Source organism: Portunus trituberculatus, chromosome 10 (genome assembly GCF_017591435.1).
Source record: "Portunus trituberculatus isolate SZX2019 chromosome 10, ASM1759143v1, whole genome shotgun sequence".
In the NCBI taxonomy this organism is placed as follows: Eukaryota; Metazoa; Arthropoda; class Malacostraca; order Decapoda; family Portunidae; genus Portunus; species Portunus trituberculatus.
The window spans coordinates 5,853,768-5,869,082 of record NC_059264.1 but is presented as its reverse complement, the minus strand read 5'-3'; the positions used below and the strand labels follow the sequence as shown (position 1 = coordinate 5,869,082).

The 15,315-nt window shown below is 36.3% G+C and overlaps 1 long non-coding RNA gene across 1 annotated transcript in view; it reads right to left on the bottom strand.

Annotated features, from left to right (window-relative positions):
* Positions 1-14,034, bottom strand: part of LOC123502135 — a 36,771-nt gene extending 22,737 nt beyond the window's left edge. Inside the window, exon 1 of the long non-coding RNA XR_006673807.1 lies at positions 13,964-14,034. This is a non-coding gene — a long non-coding RNA (uncharacterized LOC123502135). The remainder of the gene's footprint in view (positions 1-13,963) is intronic.
* Positions 14,035-15,315: the final 1,281 nt, after the last annotated feature.

Sequence of the window (15,315 nt, the reverse complement as noted above, 5' to 3'; positions counted from 1 at the left end):
CATCTTTCTTTTATAACCTTCTAAGTCTTGATATCTTACTTTTACGTTATTTATTCTTATTTCCTTCCTTTGTTCATTCCTCACTTTCCCTACTTCATTTTTGCTTTCTCATGTTTCCTTCTATTCATTAATCATTTCTTTCCACAATCACGTAAATTTGTTAAGTGTAGCGGAAAACCTGTTACTTTTATTATTTTCATTTGTTGGCTTTGTTTTCAGTATATGAGCAACTAATTTTTTTTTTTCATTTTTTGTTTTTTGTTTTTTTCCTCTTTTCACGCATCTAAATTTCTTTGTTAACCTTCTAAGTTTGTTAAAATCCTATATTTACATGTCTTTATTATTTGTTTTTCCTTATTCCTCTTATCTTTCTCACTCTCCATTTTTATACGGGTTTTTTTTTCTTTCTCTCTTTCTCTTCTCATTCGTCCATCTTTCTTTTATAACCTTCTAAGTTTTAATGTCTTACTTTTACGTTGTTTCTTCTAATTTTCTTCCTTTATTCATTCCTCACTTTCCCTTCTTTATTTTGCATTCTCATATTTTCACCTTCACTCATTTTTCCTACAATTCTCATTCATCTTTGTTCATTCCTCACTTTCTCTATATCTTTCTCTACATCTTTGTTCATTATTCACTTTCTCTACTTTATTTTGCATTCTCATATTTTCACCTTCACTTTTTTTTTCCTACTGTTCTCATACATCTTTCTTTTATGACTCATGCATAACACTCATCAATCCTTTTTATAACGTTCTAAATTTCTTAAATGCGTGGAAACGTTTTACACTTATGTTATTTTTTTTTTATCTTCATTTTCCAGTGTTTTCTTCATACTTTTTGATACGTATACATCTGTTCTTCCCTCTTCCACTGTTAACACACGCACTTTTCTTTTCTTTTCTTTTTTTTTTTTTTTTTTTACATTCCAAGCTCGTTATGTGGTTGTTATTTTCGTTGATTTATTTTTTCTATTATCTCTTTTTCACTCATCTTTATTTTATCCTCCATATTTAAACTTCTCTCTCTCTCTCTCTCTCTCTCTCTCTCTCTCTCTCTCTCTCTCTCTCTCTCTCTCTCTCTCTCTCTCTCTCTCTCTCTCTCTCTCTCTCTCTCTCTCTCTCTGTCTGCTACTATTTTGTTAAATGTTAGTTACTTTCTCTAACTTACTTTCTCTAAATCTTCTGTTGGCTCGTCTTTATTTTCTCGTCCATATTATTTTATCCTTTTTTTTCGTTCTTCTACTCACACGTTCATTTTCCATTTTATCGTCCTTTCATGCTCATAATTTCCTAAGTTTACGTTGAATTTTATCTATTTTCTCTTACTTACTCCAATTCTTCTGTTCACTCATTTCTATTTTATTGTTCACGTTTACACATTTCACTTTATTTTCTCCTCTTCTATCACATTCCCCTTCCTTTTTATCATCTTTCATGCTTCAAAGTTCCTAGTTAACTTTAAATGTTAGCTACTTCTCTAACTCAAAATCTCTACATCTAAATCTAAATCTAAATATCTAACTCTAAATATCATCCTCTAAGCTCATATTTTCCAAAGTTTACGATATATTTTAGTTACTTTCTCTAACTTGCTTCCTCTATTTTATCGTCCATATTTACATTTATTTTTTTTTCCCCTCTAGTCACACATTCACCTTCCTTTATATCATACTGTAAACTCATATTTTCCAAAGTTTACCTTATATTTTAGCTACTTTCTCCAACTCTATTTTATCGTCCATATTTACACATTTAATTTTTCCCCCTCTGTTCAGACATTCACCTTCCTTTTTATCATCCTCTAAGCTCCAAAGTTCTCTAAGTTCGAGGACGTACGTTCTCATCCAAAAAAGTTCTGTAATATCTTGTCGCGATGGAGGTGGAGGTGATTCGTTGGCAGTTCGGAACATTTGGTGCCCCTGCAGTGATGGCACACTTGAAAGCAATGTCGCCTGGATACGGTGCATGGCCTTCTATTAATCACGTGTGCCTGAATGAATTGTTCCTGGAATACACTCCGCAGGCTTTCACACTGACTTGCTTCAAAAATCTTCGCTCATATGTAGGAATAAAAAAGAATAATGGTGATAATAAGGGAAATACTTTGAGACATGCCTATTTTCTCTACCTATCTATCATCCCCATCCTTAAATTTGTAGGGATAAAAAGGAAAAATACACTAGGCCTATACATGATAATAGGGAAATACTTTGAGACAAGCCTATTTTATATACCTATGTGTCATCCCCATCCTTAAATTTGTAAGAATAAAAAGGAAAAATGCACTAGGCCCATACATGACATTAACTAAATAAAAAATGTATGTCTATTTTCACCTATTATCCGCAGTGAATTTGTATCATTTTTTTTCATTTATTTATTTATTTTTTTTTTTTTATTCATCTTATTGACTCAGCACCAGCAACTGTAGTAAATGAACGAGTTTTGAGTCTGTCCATCCATCACTCCATTTCTGAGAACCGGTTTCATTACGGACCGTACCAAGAGTCACGAAGGCCAAGGCACGGACCTTCCCTTCGACCAGCAAGGCAAAGCCTTCGCCCTTACCTTCAATCCGTACCAAGAGTCGCCGTGGAAGGTAGGGCTGCGAGAGGTCTGCCGCTAGCTTGAGTTGGTAACAGTTGTGTCGGTATTGGTATGACTGTAATCCGGATTTGAGCTCCACGAACGACAACAAATCCACAGTGCGCGCTACAAGAATGGAGGGAAGAAGCTGTGACCGGGCCTCGCCACTCACGCACGAGCAGAGAATAATGATTCTCAATCTTGTGAAAGAGAATAAAGACTTGCAAGACCGCTCAACAAACCCAGCTAGCCTTCACAAGAAAAATTTAGCTTGGGAGGCGATCACCAAGTCATTTAATGCCATTAAAAAATTTTTAATATTAAGATATTTATAGCTAAATAAAAATTCAAGATTTTAGCATCAGCTGGTGCTTAGAGAGAACTGACAATGTGAAAAGAGGCAGGCTCAGGTAGTGAGTAACAAGCCCACATGTGATCAGAGTTATTGAATATCTGTGTCCTCAAGCATTCCTTATTGAAACCTGGCTTGCCACACACTTAAATAATTTTTCTTCTTTTCAAGTTTTGTATATGTATAGCAGTTCTGAATGTTTATTGTTGTTGCTCAATTTCACTATGTATTTATAACAGGTTTATTCAACAACTTTACAGACTGCAGTGTTTTCATAATTTCCAGAATTCTTAACTTTCTTTTTTTTCTGTATCCTTCCATTATCCCTAAAGTGGTAATTTATCATGTGTTTGGAAATCACTGTCTTACAAAATCCATATCAAGAAGCAGTGGTAGTTCATTACAAGAGTTGAGAAATTTGTATTCTTTGGGATCAGTCTTTGTTGAGAGAGAGAGAGAGAGAGAGAGAGAGAGAGAGAGAGAGAGAGAGAGAGAGAGGGAGAGAGTTTGATACGAAGTCCTGGGTTAGTGTGAAATTCTCTGTCTACATCCCTACCTACATCTTTGTGGTTTTGTTTTAAACCTGCTTATACAGGCTAGTATTTACCTTGTGACTGGCTTTTCTTTGCATACTTTGACAGCCTTCTGTCTGTTGGCAGTTCACCTGTCACTTCCTATTCTCCATTAACCCATGCACATATTTGGTCTTTAATAGGCTTGGATGATGAGCTCACTAAAGAAAATATTTATTACCATGAAATAAACAGTGTAACTTTCCTGACAAACGAAAACAAGCTTCATAAAACAGCTAGGTGGCGAGCTTTCTGGATCCACTGCGTTCTTCCACCTCGCGATTTTAAGGCGATCCTTCACTATTATAAAAAAAAATAGTAACTTACGTGGAAACATAACTATCGGTTTTCCGAGATTGAAAATATTTCTTGATGTTGATTTTAGTTCATACTATTCGTTGGTCACTCCAGCTTACGAAAATTATAAAATATTTCTTCGAAGGTCATGTGGAAGACACGGGGGCACCCATGCCTTCCCTTCGACCTTCCCTCTGCTCTTCGTTCCAATAATGACAGCGACTCTTGGTACCACATTACCTTCCTTCTACCCTCGACCTTAAACCTTCGTGACTCTTGGTACGGGCCTACGTCTCTTTTCCAGATCGAACTTTATCAGGCTTAAACCAATTATCTCTTGTCTTGTCTTGTATTGTATTGCCTCTGAGTGTTTGACGTTTAGAGTTCCTTTTCATCTTTTGTTTTGGTTTAATTTTTTTTATCTTACTTCATTTTATCTTATCTTCATCAGGCTTGAACTAATTATCTCTTGTGTTTGACGTTTAGATTTCGTGTTCATCTTTTGTTTTGCTTTATCTATTTTTTATTTTTATCTTACTTCATTTTATCTTCTTTCATAGATTAGTTTGGGTGAGAATTAGATTATTACTTAATACAGTATACAGCAGTGCGAAAATGTCATACCGTGTTTCAAGATTGTCCATTAAACTTACACTGCACTTTTAATCCATATCGTAAATTTTCCTTAAACTTCAAGACCATACAGCAACATTGTCCCACGTTCCAAAATTACATAAACCTCATCTATCGCATTTTGATCAGTTTAGAGACCAATGAGTCAAATAAAAAAAAAAGCTAAATGGAACTGGAAAAATATATACAAACGTCTCCATTATTTTTTTTTCCTTCCTCACTGTCCCTTAAATATCGCAAAATCATATAACAAACCGCCACAACTCAGCAACATTCAGAGACAGGCGTAGTTGAAGTAAAGCCTAAATATAACTGATAGAAAAGAAATATATTGTCTTCATCTCTCTCTCTCTCTCTCTCTCTCTCTCTCTCTCTCTCTCTCTCTCTCTCTCTCTCTCTCTCTTTCTCTCTAATTCATGTACCGCAAAGCTTCACCGCACCATTTTTAAGCCTGGCACTGGTGAACAATTTCTCTTACGATCGCCGAGCACAACATTCCAAGCTCATCTTTTTGCACCAGTCCCTTAAAATACTTGTCTGGAAGCAAGGCGAGGCAAAAAAGAATAAAAATAGAATGAAAAAAAGGAAAAGGAGAGAAAAAAGAATTAGCTTGTTCTCTCATTTTTCCGTGAAGAAGAATTACGAGAAATAGGAAAAGAAATAGGAGAAATAACGAAAAAAAAAAGGAAAAGAAGGAAAATATAATGAGACACGCTGATACGATACGAGAAAAGAGGAAATGAAATGATGTGAACAATTTTAAACATCTTTGTTGTTATTTTTGTTGTTTTTTACCTCTTCTCTGTATTTATGTTTAGTTTTCTCTATTTGTTTTTGTTTTTTATTATTTTGTGCTGTAATTGTATTTGATGGCAGATAACGCTATTTTTCTTATTGTTTTTGTCTTGTGTGTTTGTGTTTTCTTTATTTCTGTTTTTTTTTTTATTGTTTAGATTGGATTTGATGGCCGTAACACTAGTTTTCTTATTTTTGTTTTGTTTTGTTTTGTTTTTTGTGTCTTCTGGTCTTCCATGTGTTTCTGTGTTTATGTTTTTCTTTTCTTTTCTTTTTTTTTTGTGTTTTAATTGTATTTCATGACCGTAACTCTTTTTTTATTGTTTTTATTTTGTTTTGTCTTGTTTTTCTTATTTCTTGTGGATGTTTGTTTGTGTTTTTTTCTTTTCTTTTTTATCTTTCCTTTTTTTGTAGTGTTTTAACTGTATAAATGACAGTAAACACATTTTTTTCTTGTTGCTTTTCCCTCGTTTTGTTTTTCTTCTCTTTCTGTGCGTTTGTATGTACGTTTCTTTTTTTTTTTTTTTCCTTCTATCTCTCTTTCTTTTCTTCTATTTGGTGACTATAAGCTTACTTGTTTTCTTATTCCCTTTTCTTTTTATTCTTTTCCTTTTCTTTCTTCTGTGTATTTGTGTTTTTTTTCTTTCTATTTTTTTTTTTTTTTTTACCGTAAACACATTTTTTCATATTTGTTTTTTTTTATTATTTTCTTTCTTTCTTATGTCTTCTGCGTTTGTGTTCATGAATCTCCTTTCTTTATTTTCTATCTTTTATTTCAACTTCTTTTTGCAGAGTTTTAATTGCAAACATGAACGCAAACGCTTTTTTTTCTTTCTTTTTTGCAGAGTTTTAATTGTAAACATGAACGCAAACGCTTTTTTTTTTCTTTCTTTTTACAGAGTTTTAATTGCAAACATGAACGCAAACGCTTTTTTTCTCTTTTTTGCAGAGTTTTAATTGCAAACGCTTTTTTTTTTCTTTCTTTTTTGCAGAGTTTTAATTGCAAACATGAACGCAAACGCTTTTTTTCTCTTTTTTGCAGAGTTTTAATTGCAAACGCTTTTTTTTTTCTTTCTTTTTTGCAGAGTTTTAATTGCAAACATGAACGCAAACGCTTTTTTTTCTCTTTTTTTTTTTTTTCTTATGTCTTACGTGTGCTTGCTTTTCTGTTTCCCTTCTCTCCGTTGACTCTATCTATTCCATTGTTTTAATTGTATTTATGAACATGATGGGCTGGGTAACAAATAACACCTCTTCTATTGTAATTGTTGTTGTTGTTGTTGTTGTTGTTGTTTTTCACACGTTTATGTAAATACAGCTTTCATTATTCTTTTTTCCTGTTCTGTTGTAATTGTTGTTGTTGTATTTCACACGTCCATAAAAATACGTGTTCTATTTTTTTTTTTTTTTTTTTTCTATTTTCCCGCGCTTTTTCCATCGACAATGTACAATGTTGGGTAAGTGGGAAGTGATTATAAAAGTGATGATCTACACTACAAAAAAAATATCCGTGTTCCATTATTTTTTGTTTATTTTTTCCATTTTTTTTTTTTTTTTTGACGCTCATGGAAACAATTTCTTATTTCTATTTTTATTTTTCCTTTTCTTCCTCTCTTTTTTTTTTTCCAGCAGTGGGAAGTGTTAAGAGGAGCGAAGCAGTGAAAATATTAATGCACTACTTAATATTATGTTTGTGGACTCTCGTTTTCTTTACTACATCCAATACAGTAACCTTTTAACATTCTCTCTCTCTCTCTCTCTCTCTCTCTCTCTCTCTCTCTCTCTCTCTCTCTCTCTCTCTCTCTCTCTGTTTACTTAGCTTCCTCGGTTTCTGTCTGCCTATGTTTTATCTTTTTGTTTGTCTCTCTCTCTCTCTCTCTCTCTCTCTCTCTCTCTCTCTCTCTCTCTCTCTCTCTCTCTCTCTCTCTCTCTCTCTCTCTGTGTGTGTGTGTGTGTGTGTGTGTGTGTGTGTGTGTAATTCACCACCACGGTCGTCTGCTGGTCACCCAGCCAGTCTTCCCATTACAGGTGTGTGTGTGTGTGTGTGTGTGTGTGTGTGTGTGTGTGTGTGTGTGTGTGTGTGTGTGTGTGTGTGTGTGTGTGTGTGTGTGTGTGTGTGTGTGTGTGTGTGTGTGTGTCTGTGTGTGTGTGTGTGTGTGTGTGTGTGTGTGTGTGTGTGTGTGTGTGTGTGTGTGTGTGTGTGTGTGTGTGTGTGTGTGTGTGTGTGTGTGTGTGTGTGTGTGTGTGTGTGTGTGTGTGTGTGTGTGTGTGTGTGTGTGTGTGTGTGTGTGTGTGTGTGTGTGTGTGTGTGTGTGTGTGTGTGTGTGTGTGTGTGTGTGTGTGTGTGTGTGTGTGTGTGTATGTGTGTGTGTGTATGTGTGTGTGTGTGTGTGTGTGTGTGTGTGTGTGTGTGTGTGTGTTTAACGTTAACAAAGGTAGCCATAGCTTTAGAAGTGTTAATAAACTTGATAAGCCAGACAAAGCTAAATTAACTTATTCTCTCAGACCTTAGTGTGCAATAAAACTTCTCCCCTCTCCCCCCTTCCCCTCTCCCTCTCCCTCTCCCTCTTCCCTTGCAGTGCCCTCCCCTCCCTCCCTTTCTCCCATTCCTCCCCTCTCCTTTGCAGCTCCCACCTCCAGCCTCCTTTCTCCCATCTCCTCCTATTCCCTCCCTCTTTGCATGTTTCCACCTCTCCTCCTCTTCCCTTCTCCTCTCCCTCCCTTTGCATGTTTCCACCTCTCTCCTCCTTTTCTCCCTCTCCTACTCTCCCTTTCTTTCTTCCCCTCCTTTTCTCCCCTCCCTTTCTCCTCCTCCTCCTCCTCTCCCCTTCCCTTGCAGTTCCCATTTCTCCTCCCCCTAGTTTCCTCCCCTTTCTCCTCTCCCCCTCTTCTCTTGCACTTCTCACCTCTCCCTCTTCTTTCTTTCCCTCCTTTCTCCCCCATTCTTTCTTCCCTTCCTCCTCTCCACCCTCCCTCCCCCCCTCCCCATGCTACCCAAGGCTGGACATAACTGAGAAGTGCTTTGTAAACTTGTGCTAAACTTTCCTGGAGCAGATTAAGTAAGATCAAGATTAAGCTTCTATTTGTTTTTGTTTTTATTCATTTTATATTTGTGTGTGTGTGTGTGTGTGTGTGTGTGTGTGTGTGTGTGTTCTCGGTGTGTGTGTGTGTGTTCTCGGTGTTGACAAAAGCTACTGCCATGACAGTGAAAGGATTAATACACTAAAAAATGATTAGACAACACGAAATTAATCTCTCTCTCTCTCTCTCTCTCTCTCTCTCTCTCTCTCTCTCTCTAGAAAAATATATATTATCTAATTTTTCTAAGAGCAGATAAGCTTTTACTTTATCTTTTTTTTTTTTTTTATTATTATTAACGGAGGAGAAGAAGATTTTTGCTGTGTTTATGTTGCTGGTTTTTATATTATTCATCTTTCAGTTTGATATTATTTACCTTTCAATTTTATATCATTTACCTTTATATTATTTGCCTTTCAGTTTAGTATTATTTACCTTTATATACGTACGTTAGATAATAGGATAAGTACGTTAGGTCAAGTTAAGTTACGTTAGGATGTCAAGTTACGTTAGGTTGTCAAGTTACGTTAGGTTAAGTCAAGTTACGTTAGGTTAAGCCAAGTTACGTTAGGTTGTCAAGTTACGTTAGGATGTCAAGTTACGATACGTTAAGCTAAGTTACGTTACGTTAAGCCATGTTACGTTACGTTAAGCCAAGTTACGTTAGGTTAAGTCAAGTTACGTTAGGTTAAGATAAGTTACGTTAGGTTAAGTCAAGTTACCTTCGTTCAAGCTAAGTTACGTTAAGCTAAGTTACGTTAGGTTAAGCCAAATTACGTTACGTTAAGCCAAGTTACGTTAGGTTAAGCCAAGTTACGTTAGGTTAAGCCAAATTACGTTAATTTAAGCCAAAGTTACGTTAGATTAAGATACATTAAATTCAGTCACGTTAAAAAATCGACCCAAGAATCATCAAGAATAAAAAAGACACAATTAATCACTACTACAAATTTACCTTCATCCTTTATTAACTTATTTCACTGTTCATATATTCTAAATCATCTATCTTAATTATCTTATCTAATTTATCTTCATTTATCTTACCCATTCCTGTCTGTATCATTTATCTTCATTTATTTTTACATATTTTTTTACTTTTTCACTGCTTAGTAACCCCGATGGAAACAAAGGAAGGTCGGAGTGGCGGCAGGCGAGTGTTCAGTGCCAGTGTTCAGTGTTTATAAAGCCACGGGAAGGAGCAGCAATGTGTGTGTGTGTGTGTGTGTGTGTGTGTGTGTGTGTGTGTGTGCAGCCATTCCGCCACTTTTCCGTGACGCTCAGGTGTGTCCAAGGCGGAGTATTAAAGTTACCTCGTTCCCTCAGCCATTTCAACACTACCTCTCTCTCTCTCTCTCTCTCTCTCTCTCTCTCTCTCTCTCTCTCTCTCTCTCTCTCTCTCTTACTGTTTCCATGTTTCACCACCACCACTATCTTTATACCACCACTGCTGTCCACTGCTGCTTACCACCACCACCACCACCACTGCTGCTGCTGCCACCACCACCACCACCACCACCACCACCACCACCACCACCACCACCACCACTGCTGCTGCCACCACCACCACCACCACCACCACCACCACCACCACCACCACCACCACCACCACCACCACCACCACCACCACCACCACCACCACCACCACCACCACCACCACCACCACCACCACCACCACCACCACTGCTGCTGCCACCACTGCACCACCACTGCACAACTGCTGCTACCACCACTACTACTGCTACTACTACTACTACTACTACTACTACTACTACTACTACTACTACTACTACTACTACTACTACTACTACTACTACTACTACTACTACTATTGCTACTGTTCCTTCTCCTTCTCCTTCTCCTTCTCCTTCTCCTTCTCCTTCTCCTCTTCCTCCTCCTCCTCCTCCTCCTCCTCCTCCTCCTCCTCCTCCTCCTCCTCCTCCTCCTCCTCCTCCCACACTACTACTACATTTTTTTTATCAGCATATTTAACTCTAAGACCAGTGTAAGGCATCCTAACTCATCCCAAGCCATTTTAACCCAGGCCAAGCCAGTTCCACACATTCCAACCCTTTATAATCCATTTCAAGCTATTTCAATCCTCTTATAAGCCATTTCATCTCATTTTAACCCATTCCAAGCCATCTGAATCTCCTCCTAGCCATTCCAACTCCATTACAAGTCATTCTAACAATTTTTAAGCCATTTCAAACCATTTTTAACCATTTTTATTCTAAGCCCTTTAAAGCCATTTTAGTATAATTTTAACATCTTTTAAGCCATTTTATCACATTATAAGCCATTTCAAGCCATTTTATCACATAAGCCATTTCAAGCCATTTTATCAAATTATAAGCCATTTCAAGCCATTTTACCACATTATAAGCCATTTCAAGCCATTTTATCACATTACAAGCCATTTCAAGCCATTTTAGCGTAATTATAACACTTTTCAAGCCATTTTATCAACATTCTAAGCCATTTTAACATCATTTTAACATCTTCAAAGCCATTTCATACATTCAAAGGCGTTTCAAGTTATTTTAACATTATTTTAACATGTTTCAAGCCATTTTAACAAATTTTAAGCCATTTTAAGCCATTTTAGCATCATTTTACAGTCTTTCAAGTTATTTTAACACATTCCAAGCCATTTCAAACCATTTTACATCATTCTAACATCTTCCAAGCCATTTTAACGCATTCTAAGCCATTTCAAGCCATTTAATCCCTTTCCAAAACATTTTAACCCCTTTAATATGGTTTCAAATTGTTCTACTCTTTTGAAACCCCCTTAGAAAGTCATTTTATTTTATACAAAGCCATTTTAAGTCATTTGAAATCTAAGTAAGCCATTTCTAGCAATTCCAAGTCATAAAGATTTAATTTTCAAACTGTAGTAAGCCATTTCCTTACATTTCAAGTCTCTGTAAGCCATTATAAATAATTATTAGCCATTTTAAACCTCAATAAGCCATTTTAATTTTTTTTCCAGCCATTGCAAATCTCGGTAAGACATATTAAAACGTTTCAAAATATATCAAGCCAATTTTTTGTAATTCTAAGCCATAAGAAGGTAATTTTGTCGTCATTCTAAGCCATTTTATATCCTGGTAAGCCATATTATGTAATTTCAATTTATAATAAGCCATTTCTAGTAATTCTATGGCATAAGAAGGCTTTTTCTAACTCTTCTAAGCCATTTCCGGCCAATTCGAGCCCTGGTAAGCCATATTAAGCCATCTCAAACCATACTAAGACATTTTAGTTATTTCAAGCCATAGGAAGATAATTTCAGTCATTTTAATCCATATCCAGCTATTTCTAACCCTGGTAAGCATTTTAAGACATTTCAAAATATTTCAAGCCATTTTTAGCAATTTCAAGCCATAAGCTATTTTTCAACCATTTTAAGTAATTTTTAGCCATTTCAAACTTCAATAAGCCATATTAAGGCATTTCAGTCCATATTAAGCCCTTTTAGTGATTTCAAGTTGTAAGAAGTTAATTCAAGCCATTTCAAACAATGATGAGCCATTTATTTGTGATGTCAAGCCATTAAAAGACAGTTTTCTGGATATTCTAAGCCTTTTCTAGCCATGATAAACTATGATAAGCCATTTTTAGTGATTTCAAGCCATAAGAAGACAGTTTTCTAGATATTCTAAGCCTTTTTCCATCCATTTGAAACCCTGGTAAGCCATTTTAAGACAATTCTAAATATTTCGAGCCATTTCTAGCAATTTCAAGCTATAATATATTTTTCAGCCATTTTAAGTATTCTCCAGCCATTTCAATCTTCAATAAGCCATATTAAGCCATTTCAGCCAATATTAAGCCTTTTTAGTGATTTCAAGTTGTATAGAGCTAAGTTAAGCCATTTCAAACTATATTAAGCCATTTTTAGCCATTTAGAGCCTTAAGAACATATTTTTCTGAATATTCTAAGCCTTTTCCAGCCATTTTAAACCCTCTTTAGCCATTTAAGGCATTTCAATATATAGCAAGGCATTTTCTAGCAATTTCAAACCATAAGATATTTTTCAGTCATTCAAAGTCATTTCTAGCCATTTCAAATTTCAACAAGCCATATTAAGCCATTTCAGTCCATATTAAGCCTTTTTAGCGATTTCAAGTAGTAAGAAGTTATTTGAAGACATTTCAAACCATGATGAGCTATTTTTTTTATTTCAAGCCATAAAAAAACAGTTTTCTAGATATTCTAAGCCATTTCCAGCCATTTTAAACCCTGGTAAGCCATTTTAAGGCATTTAAATATAAAGCAAGCCATCTCTAGCAATTTCCAGCCATAAGATATTTTTTAGCCATTCTAAGCCATTTCCACCAATTTTAAAACTCAACAAGCCATATTGAGCCATTTCAGATCATAGCAAGCCATTTTTTAGCTACTCCAAGTAGTAAGAAGTTGATTAAAGCCATTTCAAACCATGATGAGACATTTTTGTGATTTCAAGCCATAAAAAGATAGTTTTCTAGATATTCTAAGCCTTTTGTAGCCATTTGAAACCCTGTTAAGCCACATTAAGACATCTCCACATATTTTCACCTATTTTTACTTGATTTCATTTCTTTTCATGTTTTTCGTCTATTTTTGCCTATTTTCACGTATTTTAACGCTTTACTAATGAACGAAAAGGACATTGAGTTTTAAATTACGGGTCTGTCTTGCTCTTAAATTATTCTATTATTCTTTTTTTCCTTTTTCCCTATTCCTCTCTCTCTCTCTCTCTCTCTCTCTCTCTCTCTCTCTCTCTCTCTCTCTCTCGTTTTCCTTGTTTTTGAAGAGGTCAGAGGTGTGAGAGGAGAGAGAGAGAGAGAGAGAGAGAGAGAGAGAGAGGAGAGACAAGGCTTAATTAAAATTCTCCTTCGTGAAACTTTTCTTCTTCTACTTCTTCTTCTTCTTCTTCTTCTTCTTCTTCTTCTTCTTCTTCTTCCTTTTCTTTTCTTTTCTTCTTTTCCTTCACTACTTTGTCACCTTAATCTTGTTATTCTTTACCACTGATCTCTCTCTCTCTCTCTCTCTCTCTCTCTCTCTCTCTCTCTCTCTCTCTCTCTCATCCGTCTCCGTTTTTTTTAACTTTTTCTTTTTTTTTTTTTTTTTCATGTCCTTATTTACTTTTTTCTTTTTATATCTTTGTCTTTATTTTCTTGTCTTTATTGTGTCCTTTCTTATTTTCTTCCTTTCTTTCTTATTTCTCTTTTTTCTTTTGCCGTTTTTCTCTTTACTTTCTCTTTTCTCTTTTCTCTTTTCTCTCATTTTTCTATCTTATCTCTCGCCCTCTACGTATCTCTCTCTCTCTCTCTCTCTCTCTCTCTCTCTCTCTCTCTCTCTCTCTCTCTCTCTCTCTCTCTCTCTCTCTCTCTCATTCACTCCTTTATCTCCCTAATTTTCATTCTTCAATTCACCACTGGATCGGAAAAGAGAGAGAGAGAGAGAGAGAGAGAGAGAGAGAGAGAGAGAGAGAGAGATAAATTTACTTACACCTCACTTTTAAATCTCTATCTCACTTGTCAACACTTACGATAGAGCGAGCGAGAAAGTAAAAGAAAGAAAATTTAAAGCTATTTCCTTCCCAATAACTTTTTTTTCACTTCAATTAATGAAAAACTTAATGGAAAAAGTAAGCGACTTTGGGACCAAGTAAGGAGAGGACACAGGAGCGAGACACACGCACACCCTCCCTCCACCTCGGTCAGCGACATACTGAAGGCACAGGGAAAGAGAGAGAGAGAGAGAGCCGAGGTTAGACTCTCATAATGTAAACAAAGGGAATAAAATACCATTACATCTCCTGATTTTTCACGCTCAACCCTCCTGATTTTTTCGTCTACTTAGATCAGAAAATTTGTCAGGAGCTAAATTTCTGGAGATTAGAGATTGTATATTATCAGAGTTTTGAGAAATTTAAGATAGTTTTTTTTTCTTTTATATTTTTTATTACATGAGGTGATTTAAAGGATGATGTCTTGTTAATTAATGAAGCTAGCGGTGTATGCTAATTAATGAGACTTTTAGGGACAGAGAGAGAGAGAGAGAGAGAGAGAGAGAGAGAGAGATGCAAAAACTTACATATATGCAACAAAGAGAAACAGATTGATTCTCTCTCTCTCTCTCTCTCTCTCTCTCTCTCTCTCTCTCTCTCTCTCTCTCACACACACACACACACACTCCAAGAGAGAGAGAGAGAGAGAGAGAGAGAGAGTTTCTTCCATCCTCATTTGACCTTAACAATGTTCCCCTCTTCCCTTGATTTTGTCACCTCTCTCTCTCTCTCTCTCTCTCTCTCTCTCTCTCTCTCTCTCTCTCTCTCTCTCTCTCTCTCTCTCTCTAGACAGAAAGACAGACTGCCTGAATAACTGATTAATTAACTGAGAAACTGACACACACACACACACACACACACACACACACACACAAAAAGAAAGAAGAAAAAAATAGACTGGAAAACAAACAAATAAATATAGAAAACGAAAGAGAGAGAGAGAGAGAGAGAGAGAGAGAGAGAGAGAGAGAGAGAGAGAGACCTAATGCACATACTCTCTCTAATACAGATATAAAGAGCAAAACAATTCATTTTTACTTTCTTGGACAAAAGTTTCTAAAGATTTATCATACGAACATAAGATGAGGAAGAGGAGGAGGAGGAAGAGGAGGAGGAGGAGGAGGAGGAGGAGGAGGAGGAGGAGGAGGAACAGAACAAACGGAAGGGGAGAGAAAAAGTTATAAGAAGAGGAAGAAACAGAGGAAAAGATAGAAAGAAAATGCACGTGTGAAGAGAAAGAGGAAGAGGAGGAGGAGGAGGAGGAAAAGGGGGAGGAGGAGGAGGAGGAGGAGGAGGAGGAGGAAGAAGAGGAGGAGGAGGAGGAGGACAAGGAAGAGGAAGGTATAATGAAGGTAAGGAATGATGTGAGAAGAAGAAGAAGAAGAAGAAGAGGAGGAGGAGGAAGAGGAGAAGGAGAAGGAGAAGGAACAGTAAATGAG